The following is a 21,314-nucleotide window of genomic DNA, read 5'->3' as shown; positions in this document are numbered from 1 at the left end:
AAAAGAAGAGAATGGATGAAAACATGGTAAAGATTAAAGTAGCGGAAGAAGGAATCACAGGAGGTCATGAAGGTTGGACTCAATCAATAAAATGGTAAGATTATCTTTTGACAGGAGGGCATAACGTTAGGTCTTGAAAATGGAAAACATTTGGAATGGCTTTTGGGGAGAGTGATAGTAGGTCAGTAGGAGTACAGAGAATTGTCTTGTGATGATATAGACCCAACTTAACTTGAATAGGAGAAAATTGTAATGAACCCAGTCAATATGATTTTATAAAGTTTCTTCGAATAATGATATTTTGTGGAGCATTGAGGGTTAAGTCACTTACCCAGGGTCACACAGCTAGCAGTGTCAAGTTTCTGAGGCTGAATTTGAACTCAGGTCCTTATGAATCCAGGGCTGGTGCTTTATCCACTGTGCCACCTAGCTGCCCCTACTAACTGATACTTTTGGAGAAGTAGAAGGGTCAGATGGTACACATTATTCAGAGCTAAAGGTTAAGGAAGGAAGTAGAGGAAAAGGTCAAAGATATAAGAGATTCAAGTCTAGAGAAGATATTACTGGAGTCATATATATACACACATACACACACACACACATACATACATACATAGTCAAGGAATGAAAGCAACAGACACAATGTAGGTATTAACACTGAATAAATTGTACCTATATAAGATAAATGTTACAAAGAGTAAAAATCCTCAAAAGCAAAGCCTACAAAATAAAATGAGCTGCTAGAAAAATACACTGGAAAGAATGTGGGATCCTCTTTACATGAAGCCTTGTCACATTCCCATCCCCCACCCATTTGCTCATGTTCTGCTGTCCATCACCTTTTTTTTTTCACTGTAAATATTTGGAATATATTCTTTGTATATATTTGAAATATATAGCTTTGTACATGTAGGACAACTAGGTGGAACAATATATAGAGTGCTGAACCTAAAGTCAGAAAGACTCATCTTCCTGAATTAAAATCTGATCTTGGACACTTACTAGATGTGTGACCCTGGGCAAGACACCTAACCCTGTTTGCCTCAGTTTCCTCATCTATAAAATGATCTGGAGAAGGAAATCACAAACCATTCTAGTATCTTCACCAAGAAAACCCAAAATGAGGTCTCAAAGAGTTGGACAGGACTGAAAAAATGCCAATAAAAACAATACAAACAACACCAATACACACACATATATGCATGTATGTATTTATCCCTTGAATGTAAGCACCTTGAGGACAACTTTCTTTTTTATCTTTGTATCCCCAAAACACAGTACAGTGTCCACATTAAGTGTTTATTGATTGATAGTGCAGCTCAAGAGCCAATACTAAGAATACACCAAGGAAAAAAGGGATCTGAAGGGGTCATCACATCTTAAGATTTGTCCTTAGCTCCATACATCTGACACTCCACACTGGATTTCAATCAACTCCATTATAGGTGAATTATAGCCAATTGTAGGCAATCTCATAAGATGCAATGTGGAATAGTACACACTATAACAAGCATTCAAGGAGGAAAAACTCAGTCCAGATCCTGCCTCTGACATTTACTTTCTGTGTTTCTTTAGGCATATCACTTAACCTCAATGAACCTCAGTTTCCTCATTTATATTAAGAGGACAATAATGGCACCTGTATCAAAGGGTTGTTTTGAGAATTAAATGAGATTACATGGTTTGCAAAACACAAAGTGCTATAAAAATGAGAGTCATAATGATTATTATGTTATTAGATTGAACATGGACTAATCCTGATTCCATGGAAAAATGAATAATAAGTTAAATAATTTTAATCATTTTAATAACTTTATTTCAACTGAACTCAGGCCTTCTATAGGGTTTTATGTGCCTTTTAGCAAATTATACCATGTTTGATTTTCCACAGGTAATCTTGTATTTCTGACGCCTTTAATTTCCCATAAGTGATTCAAATTCAGATCACATATTCATTGAATACTACTAAAATTGAGAAATGAGAAATGGATTCTTAATTAGGTTAGCAATTGATTGTACTATGTAATAGAAACTGTGATCCTGAATGTTCAAATTGTATTTACTTGATGTTGTAAACATTAGACCCTATTTATTCTTTAACTACAGCATAGAGAGTTAGGGACAGCTTGGTGGCACAGTGGATAGAGTGCTGGGCCTGGACTCAGGAAGACTTGAGTTCAAATCCATCTTCAGACACTTATTAGCTATGTGAGGTTGGGCAAACAATTTAATGCTATTTGCTTCAGTTTCCTCATTTAGAAAATGAACTGGAGAAGGAAATGACAAACCACTCCAGTATTTTTGCTAAAAAATAAAACAAAACAAAAAATGGGGTCTGGAAGAGTTGTACATGACTGAAATGACTGAACAGCCAATAAAGAGAAACCTAAATCAGCACCACCACTTAATTGGTGCCACATTAAATATTCTAATTGCTCATTGGGACTCTTCCAGTGATATCTAACCTGAGAACCCAGGAAGCAGTGTGAATGCAGGAATCATAGCAAGGTTGAAAGTGGAACATGAGAGTGTCAGAGATTCCTGCTGAAGAAAGCAGTACTCTCAGAAAGTGCTTTCTAAGGTAAAACCAGTTAGAAGTTCTAGACCAGTGGTTTCAAACTCAAGTAGGAATGGATCACTGTAGGGACATACATACTTGACATTTTTTATGCTGTATCGTGTTTTTATTTCCTTTGTTTAACATCTTTCAGTGACATTTCAATCTGGTTCAGCTCTCATTCAAGAGTTTCATAGGTGGCACGTTTGATATTTCTACTCTAGATGATGCCACTTTTGAGTGAGATCTGCCATCCTTTCCTGTTTAGGTCCTCAAAATTCTTTGAGACCTACTATTGAGGCCAATTTATGCCTTCTTAAGACCTCATGAGAGGGGCAGCTAGGCGGCGCAGTGGATAGAGCACTGGCCCTGGATTCCGGAGGACCTGAGTTCAAATCTGACCTCAGACACTTAACAATTACTAGCTGTGTGTCCCTGGGCAAGTCACTTAACCCCAATTGCCTCGCCAAAAAAGAAAAAAGAGAAAAAAAAGACCTCATGAGGTCCCCATAACCAACATACATGTCTTAAGGACACGAGGAACAGGTTGTTGGGCCCTGAACTTTTTCCTCTTAAGCTCTGTTTCCAACAAGAAGATAGCCAAGATTCAAATACAAACCTCTCCTTGGATATAAGCTTCTGAGCTTCATCTTCATTTGATTCAATCTTTGAGGGCCAGGGGCTTTCACTGAAGTTGGGAGTCATGACAGTGACTAAACTCCCTAGATTCAACATTTCCATTGTGTTTTCACAGGGATGCTAAAACCAAGTAAAGTTCTATTCTAATCTAGTTCTCTTTCCACTTAGAAAATGAGAGATTTTTACTTCCAGGCTATGGAAACACATTCTCTTTTTAACTTTCCATTTCTGGAGGCTTGTATATCTGATCTATAATATGACAAAAGAGAGCTTGATTGGGAGTGAGAATGAGCAGACAAGACACAAGGCATATAAAGTTATAACAGAAGGAGGACTGCTATCTAAAACCAAGTATCCTTCACTGAAGGAAGAAGAAAGGACAGTAGGAAATGTTCCAGAAAAATCAAGTAGTGAGTAATCGAACTCTTAAATTCTTATATTGTCTAGTTCAAGTGTGCTGTTATTTTCTTTGTTTCACCTTGGAATCCTTACCAGTCTGGTATCTACGAACAAACATATCACATCAAAAGATTAGAGCTTCATTAAAAAAAGGCAATCCAGACCCTAATAAAAATGATATACTGTGTTGTCACTACTCTAACCAATGTCACCTTTTACAGATTCTTTTCATAGCAGCAGCTCGTTCTGGCTGAGGGTGGCACTAATTACCTTTATTCTCATCAAAGAGAAATTGAAAGCCAAAACATTGACTGTTCTAAGCCAACTCATGCTTTTGCAACATTTGGAGTAGACTTTATGCTGATTTTTCTTTTCAGAAGGATGGGTGCTTTGTAGTCTTAATTTTGTTTTAAAAATAACACTTTCATCCTTGAGTCTCAGAGATATGCTTGTGTTCTTACTGGAGCATCACCCGAAGGCAAAAAGCTAAAGTAATTTTTCTGAGACTCAGAGTGGAAAAACACTGTCAATTTCAAAATAATAACAATGACACACTGCTTTTCCTTTCTATATTTTTCCCCTGGTTCTTATGACAACGAAGGAGGAAGAACACAAGAGCTTAGAAGTATTGAACATAGTTTTCCTGTTTCAGTGGTAATAGAAGGCAATGAAGGAGGAACTGTCATTCTATGCTCTGGGGCAAAAAAAAAGTGATAAAAAAAGCAACTTGACATTGCAAACATATGAGGTTGAACCCTAAGGCAGTTATTTGTTTGTTTTATGAATTTATTTATGGTCTGATTCTTTTTTTAAAACTTGAATAGGATTCAGAACTGGAACTGACCTAAGGAACCACTTATCTCTATGTTTTATAAATGATCAAAGGGTGTCTCAAAGAAATAAACTAATGTGCCTAAGACAACACAGGTGGTAGTAAGTAGTAGTAGTATAATTGAGATCAATCATGCAATCACTAAGTATTTATTAAGTACCTACTATGTGCCAGGCATTCTTCAGGATAGTAGAGAATACAAACAAACATGTAGGGGAAGTAGTCCTTGCTCTCAAGAAACTTACATCTATCAGGAGAGATGCATGTATTACATATAAGAAATTACTAAATACATATTTTTCTGTTGTTTTTTGTTTTTGGTAGGGGAGAAGGCACCAACACTTTCATGAACTGGAAATGGTTCACTTAGAAGGTTGCAGTAAAGCTGATATTTGAATGAAATCAAGGATTTTTAGAAGCAGAGATGAGATAGTATATTTCACATATAGGGGACAGCCTGTACAAAAGACAGGAGATGAGATGCCTTGTGTGAGGAATAGCAAAATTGCCAGATAAACTAGATCAGAGTGCATGAGGGAGAGGGAGGTCTACTAAAGGCTGGGAAAGTAGGTTTGAGCCATGTTGTAAAGACCTTTATATGTCAAATAGAGGAAATCCATAAATCTTCTGACTCCATATCTAGAGTTCATTCCATTGTATTACACTCAGTGCCTCTAGTGTCTGTACTAATTTTTCCCCAGAAAAGAGAATATGTCCACATACAAGGAACAATGTGCATACATTGGTATAGGAATTATATCAACACAAGAACAAATCTGCCACTATGTGGCACTATAAGCTTGATTTGCAGCACTTTCTTTTCACTGTGCTTGGGCCAATAAAACATAGTGTCCAGGTTATAACTAGGTAATTCATGAGATGGGATTCCAATCCTGAGCTACTAGATGAAACAAGTGAGCATGCATAGACCTCTTTGATCTTTGGATTGTTTTAGATGTTTTCTTCTTTCACTGACTTCTAAGAGCCCTATATAATCAAAAATGTAAATATTACCAAAAATAATACATAATTCCAAATAAGTCCAGTCCACATTTCTACAGGATTTCAAACTTTCTCATATCAACAAGATTCCAAAATTATTATTTACTAACATATAGATTAAAGTTAATTTGTTAAAACCGAATTCAAAGTGAAAACTACAGGTTTAGAATTCTACAGTTACAGGATGACTGCAAAAGAGAGGTTCTTAAATAAATATGAATTACCACCAACCTTCTCTTCTGCTCTAGGATTTCCATAGCCTTACATGTTGTGTTTCTTTTAGGGGAGTGATTTCATCATCCTGGCTTCAAAGTTTATTAGGAGAATGGGGTGGATGATCACCAGGTGATACCCCATCCCAGCTGCCTCAAGTAAGCATAACACTGTCTTTCTCTGGGGCTCATTAAGATGCATTCCAGCCACCTATTTGGAAAATCAAGTCAGTGAATATTAATATATCAATAAGATCCGAAATTTAGTGCATTCATGGGCTGGTTAGCTTCATTCTTGTTTTTCAGACTATAAATGTAATCACGCTTGAGTCAATAGCATTTTAGATCACTGGAATCATGAAAGTTTCTGTCCCTCAATTGAAAGAGATAAAGACTTATATGTAGATAGAAATAAAAAGAATTGCTTTGAGCACCAAAGAAGTAAGCAAAAATTTTCAAATAAAATTTCATTTTTTGCATTAATGAAAGTTTGTCTTCTCTCCCTCTTACCCTCCACTTACCCCAACTGAGAAAAAATAAGGAAAAAGAAAAATCCCTATTACAAACATGTACAATGAAACAACAGAAATTACTGCATTATCCATATCCAAAAAAAAGTCTAAATTTTCAGTAAGAATCAGTCGCGGGCAGCTAGGTGGCACAGTAGATAGAATACTGGCCCTGGAGTCAGGAGGACCTGAGTTCAAATTTGACCTCAGATGCTTAACACTTACTAGCTGTGTGACTCTGGGCAAGTCACTTAACCCCAATTGCCTCACCAAAAAGAAAAAAAAAAGAATCCGTTGCTTTGGGGGCAGCTAGGTGGCACAGTGGTTAGAGCACTAGCCCTGGATTCAGGAGGACCTGAGTTCAAATCCAGCCTCAGACGCTTGACACTTACTAGCTGTGTGACCCTGGGCAAGTCACTTAACCCCCATTGCCCTGAAAAAACAAATAAACAAAAAAGAATCTGTTGCTTCTCTGTTAAAAGAAGGTGCAATTATGGTTGGTAATTATATTGATCAGAGTTCCTAAAATTTCCAAAGTTTTTAATCTTTACATACTGTTATTATTATATATACATACACATAAACATACACCACACACACATACATATGTGTGTGTATATACATGTATATATGTGTGTGTGTGTATATATGTGTATATATATATATATATATATAATGGCTCATGATTCTGCTCCCTTACTCTCTATCGGTTCAAACAAGTTTTCCCCAGGTTTCTCTGAGCATCCCTTTTTTATTTCCTATAGTACAATCAACCATTCCCCAGTTAATGGACACTCCCTAAGTTTTTAATTTTTTGCCACTACAAGAGCTAATATAAACTTTTGAGGAGGCACATATAGGTCTTTTTCTTATTTCTTTTATCTCTTTAGGGTATAGAAAAAGGAAAGGTATTTCTGGGCCAAAGAATATTAATAGTTTAATAGTTATAGGAGCATAATTCCAAACTGTTTTCGAGAATGGCTAGAACAGTTCTTAGCTCTGTCAACAGTGTATTAATGTGCCTGGTATCCAGCTGCCTTGTAGCATTAATCATTTTCCTCTTTTGTCAATTGTTCCAATATGAAACTTGTAAGAAGGAACCTCAGAGTCATTTTAATTTTCATTTCTCTAATTATGAGTGTTTTATAGCATTTTGAAAGAGGGTATTGATAGCTTTGATCTCTCCCTTTGAAAACTGCCTATTTATATCCATTGACAGTTGGTCAATTGGAGATCCATGACATTATGAAAGCTGTATGGGAAACGTTTGTTGATTGAATATCATGACCACTCTTTTTCACTCTAGTTCTGTGACTTCATCAATCCAGAGAATCTTTAATATGAAAACTCCCCTCACTGATGTAGTTAAGCAATTTGTTTTAGTAATTTATAGTTTATGTATTTCATTTGGGGCATTGAGAGGTTAACTGACTTACCTGTGGTTCTACCTCCAGCATGTGTCAGAGGTGGAATTTATATTTATGTATTCCTGAATTCAAGATCAGCTCTATATACTTTTTCTTATCCAAACTCTTCTCTAATATTATTTTGGTTCTTTATAGATACATTTATATGATAGACAGAGAAACTTATGGTTCTACCCTGAAAGGCTAGGCTAGATTTGTGCTTGTTTGGTTTTTGCTTTCCCTCAAGAAGCTATTGAAACCGTCTTAGAGACTTAATTGACTCAGGGTATTAAGGTTGGTGCTATTGACATAGCTTTCTGGTAGCCTTGTTATAAAAAAGCCAGTGCAGAAGGAGTCACCAGCTTCTCCTTCTCTTTTCTGACCAGCAGACCAGTGGGGCTATTACAGAAAACTACAGCAAATTATTTTCAATTGAATCAAAGCTGTATTCTGGATAAATGTCTTTTCTTTGTTATGTTTATGTAAAACTTATCTTTTAAATTGAAAAAAATAATCAATGTTGTTCTAAGCTACCAGCCTGACCTTATTTAGTCTTGGCTTACTATAATGTCCTATTAATATATAATATGCAAACACTTATTAGAAATATTTTGCATTTAAACATGCTTTAGGATTTATAAGTTCATTTAAAAAATACCGATTTGATAGAAACATAAATACTCAAATTGATCTCACTTTTGTGGATATTACCTATAATGATACTTGTTCATCCTGTAGGCCTCTTATTCAAGTCCTTCCATAAGTTTGTCTTAGTAGTCCCACTCAAATAAGCTATTTCTCACTCTTACCATATGACTACCTCATTTTCTTTTCCATTCAATATTTCTTTGATAACTGATAGATTTTGTCTTAAGTCCTATTCTTTTCTTATATGTCACAGGCTTAAAGAATCGTTTTTAAACAATATGCATTAAATATGATCCAATCAATCTTTTAGATATCAATAAATCAAAGAATGTTGCATTAAAAAAGAGGAAAATGAAATAATTAATCAGGGTAGTCTAAGTTTGGTAGCAGATGTCATAAGGTAGACCATACATATGTGACTAAAGGTAGTTAAGGTTGATAAGAATTTAATTTGGAAGAAATAAATACTTTGTTCAGTTCTAAGATACTTGCCATAAGCATCTAGTTTTGCTACAGAGTAGCTAAATTTACAAATATAGGCTTTGTAAATTCCCATTTTGGACAAATGAGTTCCCAAGTATGTGTGTTGCAACTAAAATAGTGAATATTTCCAGTTAATTATTTTGTTTTTATACCCCTTGATAATAATTATTAATAGTGCCCTCTAAGAGTTGTTCCTCAAAGCCTTGCCATCACCACAGGGATTTTTCATGATCGACTGGGCTCTCTCTATGATCTCCTACCACCTTTGGATCACTGTAGGGGTGAAAGGTCTTGAAACAGAATGAATGAATGAACAAACACAGTTTAAAGAATTCAGACCTTTATGCCATAGTGTGACAGAGGCTTTCTTTTAAAATTGTCCCTGGACATGAAAATTCTCTGTGGTTTTGTGTGTATATGCTAGAAAGTTGACCATTTTATTTTGTAGTAGCCCAAGGAACTAGAGTAATTTGAAGCTTTGTGCTGATAAATGACTACATTCAGTTCTTATAACAAAACATATCTGTCTTTAGAACTTCATAATACCATATGAAATCTATAGTGGCTTAACATTTCCATTCTGTACCACCCAGAGGGAGAAGAGTTTTTATCAATACCTATTTCCCCACTTTTGCTTTTAATATTTCTTTGTTAAAAGTGCAGACTTGTTTGGCATTTACTGTGAGGAGTCTGCAGCTAGCCTGTAAAAGTGCCATTTATTGTTGTCTGGAAGTCAATGCCAATGAAGTGTCCAATACTCATGAAACTACAATTCTTCTAAAATGACTTTGGAAATAGATGGCTTGAGAATTTGTAGCTCTCCTATGACTCTTGTTTGAGGTCCTTTTCTAATAACCACTTATACATAATCAGATGGACTTTATGCAACCTCATCCAGTAAATGGACCGTGTGAATGTTTCTCCATTATTGCTGCCATAGCTCACCAGCTATACAACAGTCACTAGTAATTCTGTGCTGAAACAAATTACCATTCTAACAGTAGACATCACAATGGCCTTGACATAAGTCATCACCACATACAGTAGTGAACTGATTTAAGGGACCTCTTAGGGGACACAGAATTTGTCCATTAAACTGTCTTCCCTGTTAAATTGGCCACAGGGATCTTTGTCGTGGATAAAGAAATGAGGGAAATGAATCTAATGAACTGGAGAACATTTTTTTAAAAATTCCCAAATGTCATCTGGCATATTATGTTAACAGGTACTTTAATGTAAAAGTTTCCATTTGATACAAAGGTTTATATTAAATAGAGTTAGGGACAAAAATGTTTAAGCCACATGCTTGTTATGAGCAGCTAGGTAGTACAGTGTATAGAGCACGAAGCCTAGAATAAGGAAGATCTGAATTCAAATCTCTTCTCAGACACTAGCTGTGTGACTCTAGACAAGTCACTGGACCTCTGCTTGCCTTAATCCACTGAAGAAGTAAATGGCAAACAATGCTAGTTATCTTTGCAAAGAAAATACCATGTGCAGCATAGCTGTATTATGGTCCATGGGATCATGAAGAGTTAGACATGACTGAAGAACAACAATGACAAATGTAATGTCCTATACCTTAACCCATCGTTAGTCACTAGAGAAATATTGCCTTTCTCACTTGGTTCTTACAAAATCAAAACTCAGAATTGCAAAGGGCCCTTGATTTCATTTTCATCCTCTTTCTATAAAGAAACTAAAGTCCAGAGAGATTAAATGAATCATCAGAGGATTGCATAACTATCTTTCCCTAGGTATTCTCTTCCTCAGGTTAAATATATCCAGTTGTTTAATTCTTGCTTAGATTACATTTTTTAAGTTCTCTCATTATCTAATTTTGCCTTGTCTGGACACTCATCAATCAGCATCTCTTTTGAAATGTTGCCTCTTTCAATGCATATAATAATTAAAACAGCTTGGTTTGTATATAGTAATATGCTCCTCTCTTTATGTGGCTAGTACGTTTATAAGTTTGTATACCATTTTGGAAGGCTGATCACATTTCTGACTCATACTGAATTATGTAAACTCCTGAATATTTCTACACTGAAGTTTTAAACCTACTTCTCATGCAATTGAACTTAAGCTCTTTAGTTTTTGGACCTTAGTTTAGATCTTTATATTTATCTTTATTGTGCTTTTCCATGATAATTTTGGCCTGAGTGATGTTGGTCCTCCTAAGTTTGTGTCATCTGCAAATCTGATCATCTTATCTTCTATATCACAAATAAAGTCTTTGATAAAAATATGTAACAGAAAAGAATCAATTTTGTTGATGTGGTTCATTTATGTCTGACTCTTCATGACCCCTGTTGGAGCTTTTTTGGCAAAGATACTGGTGTAGTTTGCCATTTCCTTCTCAAGAGCATTTTACAGATGAAGAAACAAATTAACAGGGTTGAGTGTCTTACTCAGAGTCACATAGCTAGTAAGTGTCTGAGGCTATATTTGAACTAAGGTCTTCTTCACTCTAGGCCCAATGTTCTATCCATTGCATCACCTAGCTACACCAAGAACCAAGTATAACTAAATCCATTTAATCAGTAGTCCTTGCACAGGATTGTTGTTCAGCTATCTTCAAATTCACCTGTCCTATAATCAACCCCCTTATATTGGGAAGGAGATCATGACAGAATGGGTAAAATGTCTTGCTGAAATAAAAATAAATTAGGATTATGATATTACTCTTATTCTACTGCCTCTTAACAAAAATAAAGTAGATTATTTTGATATAACATTTTTAGTTTACCCATGATGGCTCCTGGTAGGTTCTCTTTACTTTTCCTTACTGGCATGTTTGATGTATATAGACTTACTGGCAAGATTGATGTATATAGACTATAAGCTCCAGACTCTCTTTCCCTTTTAAATATGGGCATAGCGCTTTCTTGTGCAGTCACAGAAGAGCCTCAAAGATCATCCAGTCTAATCCCTTTATTAAGCAAAAATTGTTTACCTTTGGAGACAAAGTATTCATTATCTACTGAGACAATTTTGGATAGCCAATTATTAGAATAGTGTATCTTATGTTCAACCTAAATATGAATTACTCAAACTTCTACACAGGGACACTGGGTAGAAGTTATTATTTATTATTGCTTTTACATAAGCTTTCAAAAATTTAAAGATTTTTCTTATAGTTTATGCACATTCTATGATTTCAGAAAGATTAAGAAAAGACACTCTTTATTTACATCTGCAAGTTATTTTAATACTCTGGAAAAAAATTCATTTTTGCCTGGATGATTTACTTATTTATTTAAAGTAAGTGGCTACTTTCTTACTATCTCCCTTAATTTTTACTTCAATTCCCTCTGAAACTTTCAAATGCTGACCCTTTCCAATATGAACATTACTCTCATTAATGAAGAACATGGAAAAGTAATAATACTTCACATGTGAGCTCTTTATATTTTTTGAGTATTATGTCAAAAGAAAATAATACAGGGGCAGCTAGATGGCGCAGTGGTTAAAGCACCGGCCCTGGATTCAGGAGTACCTGAGTTCAAATCCGACCTCAGACACTTGACACTTACTAGCTGTGTGACCGTAGGCAAGTCACTTAACCCCCATTGCCTAAAAAAACAAAAAAAAAAAACAAAAAAGAGAATAAGACAATGAGGGAAAAAATCTATTTTGTTAATGACATGAATAGTGTTCTTTAAAAACCTCAGCATTTCCACAGGGAAAGTATTCAGGAGATTAGCTTAAGCAAAATAAAAAAAAAATAAAAAATTCCTCCCTCCCCACCCAAAGAAAAATCAATAGCATTCTTATGTAAAATTCATAAAAATACAAAAAAAAGAATATAAAAGTAAAGTCTCACTCAAAATAATTACAAAATAAATAATGTAACTGGGAGTCAATTTATCAAGGTATACTCAAGACATGAATAAAATGAAAAATAAGCTTCAAGATTATCTGTGTTACAGAGTGTCATAGATCTTTCGATCTCTCTTTAACAATCTCAAGCTACCCCCTCTTTTGAATACTTTGTCTTACATTTTACTGAAACTATTGAGGCCATTTGCCAAGAGATCTTATCCCCTCCTCATCTCACATCACCTAGATGCCTTATGCCATTACATCTTTGATGGCCATTTAATCAACAGTTCTGTGGGGGTGGAAGGCTTGGAAGATTCAGTGCACTACAGTCCTGGTATGAGTCAATAATGTAACATGGCAGCCAAACCGAGTTAATATAGTTCCAGACTGCATGAAGAAAAGCATTGTGTCCAGGAGCAAGGATGGGATAGACTCATGATGCTCTATACTAGACAGATAATACCTGGACTAGGAAAGTATCAAGTTCTAGGCAAGTTAGAAAACCATCAGGCATTAAAAGGAATGAAGACTATCTTGAACCAAAATAGATGGAAGGTAATGGGGATCATTAGCCTAGAATAATGAAGATTTAGGGGGAATGCATTATCAATCTTTAAGAATCTGAAGGATCTTTATGTTGAAAAGGAATTAAAAAGCATGGTATTTTGACCAAGGAGGGAGAATGAGTTGCAGCAGGTGGAAGATGCTTGAGGCTTAATGTCAAGCAAAGATTCTTAACAGAACTGCCCAAGAGTGGAATGAGCTGTTTTGAGAAGTATTGTGTTTCCCTCATGAAGGTAGTAGTGAAAATAGCTATGGATCAGGACACATGGCAGCTTTCCTCAGCTTGAAAATGTCACCTAAATCTGGCAATGTACAAGAACTTTAATCTAGAGTAATGAAAATGCCCTGGAGCAAAAACCACCTAGAATTTATAAAGCTAGAATCAAGGCTCTTTAATTCTTTAAGCAATCCCATTTTGAGTTTCTTTTTATCCACAACCACCAATCTTCTCCTTCCTCTCCCCCCATCTAAAAGGTTGTGTTTCTCATTCCTAACAGCTGTTCTCTCCTGTGTGTAGGAGACTTTGAGTGCTAGTTATAGCATCTACAAGTTTTTGGTGATTTTGTTTTAATAGTAACAATACAAAGCTTCTGCTATTTAGGACTATTTTGAATTGGGTAACTTATTTTTTCTATATACATGTCCTTAAACAAAGTTTGTGTAAGCAAACCAACTGTAAGTGTGTTTCATTTCTCAATCCAAGAGGACTACTGGAACTGGGTAGATCCTATCAAAAAGCACCAAGTAAAATAACCTAGAGATTCAAAGTCTCACAGGGACACTTCAGAACAAGGAGTGAAATTACCCTAATATGAGATGAAATCCATGTTTTGGATTAAACTCTGGAAGGGTATAAATTATTCATAAGATAAATAGTTAAAGGGCATTAGGTTGGGGATAGCATTACATACAGAAAAGGTGAGGACTGCACTTAAGAAGGTGTGGGAACATAGGAACCAGAGGAGAATTAGAGAAGGAGATCAAAGGAAGGAGAAGCAAAAATGATTTTTAAAAATCATAATATGCCATAAACAACTTGGACAGAAAAAAAGAAAATTGATGTGTGATTTAGGGAACAGATGATAGTTTGGCACAGTATCTCTTTTCCCTCCCAGTGCCCCTACACCCTAATCTCCCTTTCCTTCTTCTTTATCCTCATTATTCTGGGCACATGCTTCTCTCACTGTGTTGAAGACTAAAGGACCTCATCATACCTGAAGCCATACAGCATATGAGCCCATAGCAACAGTTCTATACTAAGGACAATTAAAACTTCATTCAATTCTTTCTTTCTTTCTTTCTTTCTTTCTTTCTTTCTTTCTTTCTTTCTTTCTTTCTTTCTTTCTTTCTTTCTTTCTCTGTCTTTCTCTTTCTTTCTTTTCTCTTTATTTCTCTTCTTCTTGTTCTCCTCCTCTTCCTCCTCCTCTTCCTTTTCCTTCTCCCCTTCTCTTCCCTTTCAGTCCCTTTCTCTTTCTCCTCTGCTTCTGTCTTTTTCATACATACAACTCTATGGTTCTGTCTGTCTCTATTTCTACCTCTGTCCCTTTCTCTGTCTTTCTCTGTCTTACTGTTTCTGTCTTTTCCAAGTCAGAGTGACTAAAAAATTCTTCATTGGTCTTAATGATAATTTCATACTTCAGATGGTAAGAAAACTAAAAATGGTAAATACTATCTGGATCTGATCCTCACAAATAGGAAGGAATTGTTCACTGTGGTAGAAATGATGGGCACCTTATGGGAGAAATGAACATATTATCCTAGAGCAGGTGATGAAAGCTGAGGATATTCCAATATGCATACTGGATTTGGAGAAAACAATTATAAAAATCATGAGAAAAAGGATAGGTAGAACTCTAGGGACTAGAATCCTGAAAAGTAAGCCATTCCAGGAGAAATGGGAAATTCTTAAGAATGAAATTTTGAAGAAAGATTTTTTAAAATATCAGTGATTGGAAAATGAGAATTTTCTAAAGAAACCAATTTGAAGACATAGGGAAGTCACAACCAACTTTAAAATTAAAAGATATATATATATATATATATATATATATATATATATATACAAGATGGTAGCAATTGAAGATAGGATGAATAGAAATATATCATGTCATTATTGTTTAAGAATGGTGTTATGAGGGGGCGGCTAGGTGGCGCAGTGGATAAAGCACCGGCCCTGGATTCAGGAGTACCTGAGTTCAAATCCGGCCTCAGACACTTGACACTTACTAGCTGTATGACCCTGGGCAAGTCACTTAACCCCCATTGCCCTGCAAAAACAAAAACAAAACAAGAATGGTGTCATGAGGCAAAACAAAGTATGAACTCAGGCTGACAGAAAAAAGGGACTTTTGGGGTTTTTATCCATATCATATTTAGCACGTATATAATGATTTTAACGTTTATAGAGCACTTTACAAATGTTATTTTATAGGATTATTGGGGTAAAAGCAAGATAGGACCACTGTTTGAGTTGAATGGAATGATGTTTTATTCTTATTTTTCTCCTGTCTTCTGTGATAAGGAGGAATATTTTTACACTTTACATGACCAAACAAAAATGGCTAAAAGGGAATACATACTCAAGATAAGTGAGGAGATAAGAGAACACATAGCATCTCTTGATGAATTCAAGTCATCAGTCCCATATGAACTACACCTTCAGGTACTGAAATAATTGGTGGGTGTGATTTCTGAGGCATTTTCAGTGATATTTGAAAGATTGTGGAGAATAGGACAAGTTCTCCCGGCTTAGAGGAAGATAAAAATTATTCCAATCTTAAAAAAAAATTGAAGAACCCAGTCTGCAAACTAAGAGTGCTTGACTTTGCCTTCAGGCAATTCTAGCATGCATTATTAAAGGCATGGCTAATAAATTTCTAGAAAAAGGAATTCAATAGTTTTGTTTAGATCAGGTAATAGTGCCAAATTATCCTTTGTTCTACAATTGTGCATAGTGCAAAATTCTGAGATGAGAGTAGCAAATAACAAGTAAAAGAAGGAACATATAATTAACTTTCTCCATGGCCTGGATTGCTAACTTAGTTCTCAAATTTTTGGATCAATGGACAGACTTTAAAGCATGTTTTCACTACATTTATAGGAAGTTCAACTCACTGGTTGTTTTTTGTTTGTTTGTTTGTTTGTTGTTTAGTACTTCAGCTATTGAGGTGCTATGCATCTACCATGATAATAAAAATAACAGGCATATAGAAAGTACTTGAAGATTCTCAAATTTCTATACATATGTGAACTAAGTTGAGTTCATGTATTCTCAATAATTTTGTGAGTTATAGGCTGGGATTATTCCCATTTTAAAGATGGAAAATTTGAGATTGAGAGAAGTTAAGTGGATAATTACACAGCAAGTAAGTGTTTGAGTCAGGATTTGAATTTAGGCTATACTGATTCCCAGGCTAGAACACTATCCAATACACAATTGAGCCATCTCTTCATGAGTCACCAGTCAAGAATAGATAGGAACAAGTAGTTACCTGAAGTGTAATAATCCTTAGAGAGGTAGTAAGTTCACTATATGTCTTACTGTTCCCAATTCTTGATCCCTCAAAACAACTCTTTTTCTGTTTTGCTTCCTAGGTCACATATTATTGTTAGAAAAAAACCCCATAAAGTAGACTTTGCTTGTTATCACAACACTTCAAAGGACCTATGTTCTCACCAATATGGATCCTTATTCCAATAATACAGATTGTAACCATCTATCCCTATCTATTCTGTGCATCTCTTGTTTATATTCACGCAAGCATTCTCTACAGGGAGCCTATGCAATATGCTGGTGACTTTCCTTAAGTTTAAGCTAATAGTTTGAATTTATTAAGGGACTTGTCAAGGGTCACACAGTTAGTTAATATCTGAGGTTATATTTGAACTCAGGACTTCTTGACTCCCTATCCAGCCCTCTCTAAACAGTGTCTTCCAGCTGCGTCTCTTTATTTTGCTTCCACATGTGTAAAATGGGGATAATCATAGTACCTAATTTGCAGGGTTGTTTTGAGGATCAAATGAGAAACAATTTGTAATGTTCTTAACAAATTTTAAAGTATTATACAAATGTTAGCTATGACTGAAGTTGCTAAAAAGACTGTGCAAATTCTCCAAAGGAATCCAGCTGTTTTCCTTGCCTAATTCAACCCTGGATAGAGCTCACTGTTTATTTACAGTGGTTATTTAGCATATGCAAGAAAAAAGTGTTCTCTTGACCACAGTAAAAATAGTATAATAGATTTAGAGATGGAAGAGATCATAGAGACCACTAAGTCCAAATCCCTTCCCCATTTTACAGATGAAAAAATAGTAGTCCAGTGTAGTTAATTGTTTTGACTAAGATCACAAAGATAGTAACTAAGAGAGTGGGAATTTGAACGATTGTCCTCTGAATTCAAATCCAGTGTTATTTCCACTTTTCCATGTTTCTCCAATCCTCTGGGCTCCCCACCCAACTGTATATCATCATCTGCATAATAGACAGTCTTCATCATCCACTTCCCCCCCCCCCCATGGAATTATGCCAAAGCTGTTTGAATGATTATGTTATCTAATTTAAATTGGTTCTTTAATATTTTATTCATCTCTTGTTGATTTTCTAGCACTCCCACACAAGCTATTTTTAAATCTATTTCATGCTTTGCAAGCCTCCAAAACTAATTTCTCTTGCCTCACTACCAGCAAATGTCTTCCTGATTATTTTACTAATCCCAATAAAGCCCAGTTGTAAGCTAGCTCATCTTCCCTCATTTCTACCTCTAAATTTTTGTCTTTAAATTTATATTTCTACCCACCATCTCAGATGTGTTTTTTCCTTTAAGTATCTTGGATGTCTGCTCTGTATTTAATTTCTCCCCACATTTCTCAACTATTCATTCAACTGTACTTTCTCTAACATTTTCATTTTGACCAATTTGGTCTTTTAACATCCCTTCTGCATTTTAAATATACCTTCGCTTGAGCCTTAATTTTCTATTTCCATTCACTGTCAAATATCTTGAATGTGTTGCCACTATATGATATCTCTATTTTTTCACCACATACTCAACAATTTCCTACAATATAGTTTTGGATCTCTGCCTTACATCTTACTTACACATTACATTGAATCAAGCACCAAATCCTATTGATACTTTCTTTCTAGTTTTTCTCTTATTTATTCTTCACTCTTATTCTCAGATCCTCTACCCTAGATAAGACTGGGCAATTACTTTCTGACCAACCTTCCTATTTCCAATGTCATATACTTCTAGCCTATTCTGCCCTGTGACTAGTTTGTTTTTCCTAAAGTAGTATGTGTATCTTATACCTCGATTAAAAAAAAAAGCCTTTCAATAGCTTCTATTAAATATAATCAGTACGTAGACTAGTATTCCAGATCATCCATCATCAGATTTCAATCTAGCCTTCTAACTTTTTCTCTCAGTAATTGCACATAATCTTATTACAGAGAAATTATCTACTTACTATCCTAAAAACATGGCTTGTATTTTCTCAGCACTGGATTTTTATTGACTCTAATACTTGCCAATGTTCATTCATTTATTCATCCATGCACTGAGTAATACATTTATGAAGTGCTTACTATGTACAAGATTTTACTACATGTGTAAAATGTATATGAAATTCTTCATAAGATCATAGAATCATATGTAGAGCTAGAAGAGATTTTAGAATATCTAGTTAACCCTACTCATTTTCTAGACAAGGAAACTGAGGTCCAAAGAAAGATTGAAACTTATATGAGACTACAAAGATAATATGTAGTGAAGTTGATATTTAAACAAAAATCATAGGACTCTAAATCCAATGTTCTCTCCACTACCCTGAGGCTAGTTCAGGGATGGTAATGATGGGGTAGGTCTGGCTGAAGGTCTGGCAGTACCAGAACTGGTGATGGTACAGGGGAATGGAGGGAAGGAGATGCTGCTGTGACTACTCCTTTGCTTTTGCCCTTCTTTTCCCTGAATCTGACTATACCAATTAAAAATTCCATTTCACTCACTTGGCACTTAATATATATATAGTGTCTCAAATTGTTTATATTTTATATTTATCCTACCAACAAATATCTAACACCTATTGTATGGTTAATCCTTTTAAAATATTTTTATGTTTTGCTTTTACATTATAAACATCCATAGAAAACTACAACTTTATGAGAGGTCTCATGTAACAATGTAAAATAGTTAATTAAAACTAATAATACAGTGACTTTATCTGATAGTGCATTTAAAATTTTATATTGGTAATATCCTATACCTGACTATTAACAAAATGAGCAAATATATTTTCTCTCTCACCTTCTATCCCATCAAAAACAACAAAAAAATGTTTCTTTTTAAATTGTGTTCAATCAAGCAAAATGGATTATCAGTAGCTGCATAAGATATATATATATATATATATATGCATATATCTATACCCATATATTTCATATTTTATTCAAAAGAAAAATGGTAGCTACTAAAAGATGAATTATTGGACAATAGTGTAAAGGAAGAATCACAAATGGAATAGACTATATACAAGAGGTCATTATAGTAATTTGATAAAAAAATGAACTGAACAAGGGTGATTTGCTTGAAGAGTTGAGTTATTTGCATGCATGCAGGAGGTATTTTGGAAGCTGAAACAATGAAATTTAGTAATCTATTTATTTTAGGTAGAGTATAGGAAAGAGGAGAGTGAAAGAGAATTCTAAAGTTAGAGGTTTTAGGGATTAGGAGAATAATGGTAGCATTGTCCAACAACTTTAAAGTGGAGGGATAGGAGTTGATAAGCTCAATTTTATATGCATTGAGTTTATGGTACAAGATCGCCATCCTGATGGGGATACTTATCCAGAGCTTAAAAATATTGGATGAAATTTTTGGAGTAAGAATAAAAACATAAAGAGATTCAGAGTCAGTTACATAAAAAGGTAATAGATCGGGGGCAGCTAGGTGGCACAGTGGATAAAGCACTGACCCTGGATTCAGGAGTATCTGAGTTCAAATCCAGCCTCAGACACTTGACACTTACTAGCTGTGTGACCCTGGGCAAGTCACTTAACCCCCATTGTCCCGCAAAACAAAAGCAAAACAAAACAAAACAAAAAAAACAAAAACAAAAAAAAAAGCTAATAGATCACAAAGGGAGAAAGTATATAGTAAAAAGAAGATAACCAAAACCTTGGTAACATTCATGTTTACAAGATATGATAAGGAAAAAGAAACAACAAAGGAAACAGAGAATGAGTAGTCCAAAAGATCAGGGGAATAGTTCAGTACAGTCATGATAATATAGTATCATGGAAGTTATGGAATATGGTACCGAGAAAATTAGGGCAGTTAGTGGTAGTAAAAACCATAAGAAAGTCAAGGGAGACAAGAACTGAAAATATGAAATTACATTTATGCAATAAGTATGTTATTGTTAGGGTTGAAAACTAAGATTTCAGGGCCTAAGAAAAGTGAGTGAATTTTAAGAAAAATATTAAGTGTAAATTCATCTTTCTAAAACTATGATTGTAGAACTGAGAAAAGACACAGGAAAATAGCTTGAAGAAGTGACAAAATCAGGGAAATGATCTGTTTCTCATTTTTTCCCTTTTTGAGACAAAGGATACTTGAACATTCTTGTAGGGAGAGGAAAGGGAATAAAAGAGAGGGAGAAACTAAAGTTGCATGTGAGAGTTTGTGATACAATAACAAGGAGTCAAGATTGAATGGAATCAAACTTATACTTGGAGGAGGTTGGCAAAGAAGGCCGTACCATTCTCTGATAATGGAGAGAAAGAGGTTTAAGTGAGAACACAGAGAGGTCAAGAGAAGTGGGAAAGGGGACTTGAGGGAGTTTACTTATTTTATCTTCCTAGATAAGTTACAAACTCTTGGTGGATAAAAATCCAATTTAATATTTTCTATCTACCTCAATTCTGAAGAAAGGGCAAACAGAGACCTCAGAAAGTATTGTTTGACTGATTGAAAAATAAATAGTTCAAAGACATTTCTATTGTGTTAGGAATGAACTATATGTCTATATCTATATCTATATCTATATGTCTATCTGTATATATGCATACACATATATACAGATATAGACATATACATACATTTATATATGATTTTATACAACTGAAAGACATATGTATATATGTGTTGTTCAGTCATGTCTGACTCTTTGTGACCTAATTTAAGGTTTTCCTGGAAAAGATACTGGAGTGTTTTGCCATTTTCTTCTCTAGCTCAT

The sequence above is a fragment of the Dromiciops gliroides genome, chromosome 3 (genome assembly GCF_019393635.1).
Source record: "Dromiciops gliroides isolate mDroGli1 chromosome 3, mDroGli1.pri, whole genome shotgun sequence".
NCBI classification, from domain to species: Eukaryota; Metazoa; Chordata; class Mammalia; order Microbiotheria; family Microbiotheriidae; genus Dromiciops; species Dromiciops gliroides.
Note: the sequence above shows the minus strand (reverse complement) of the source record.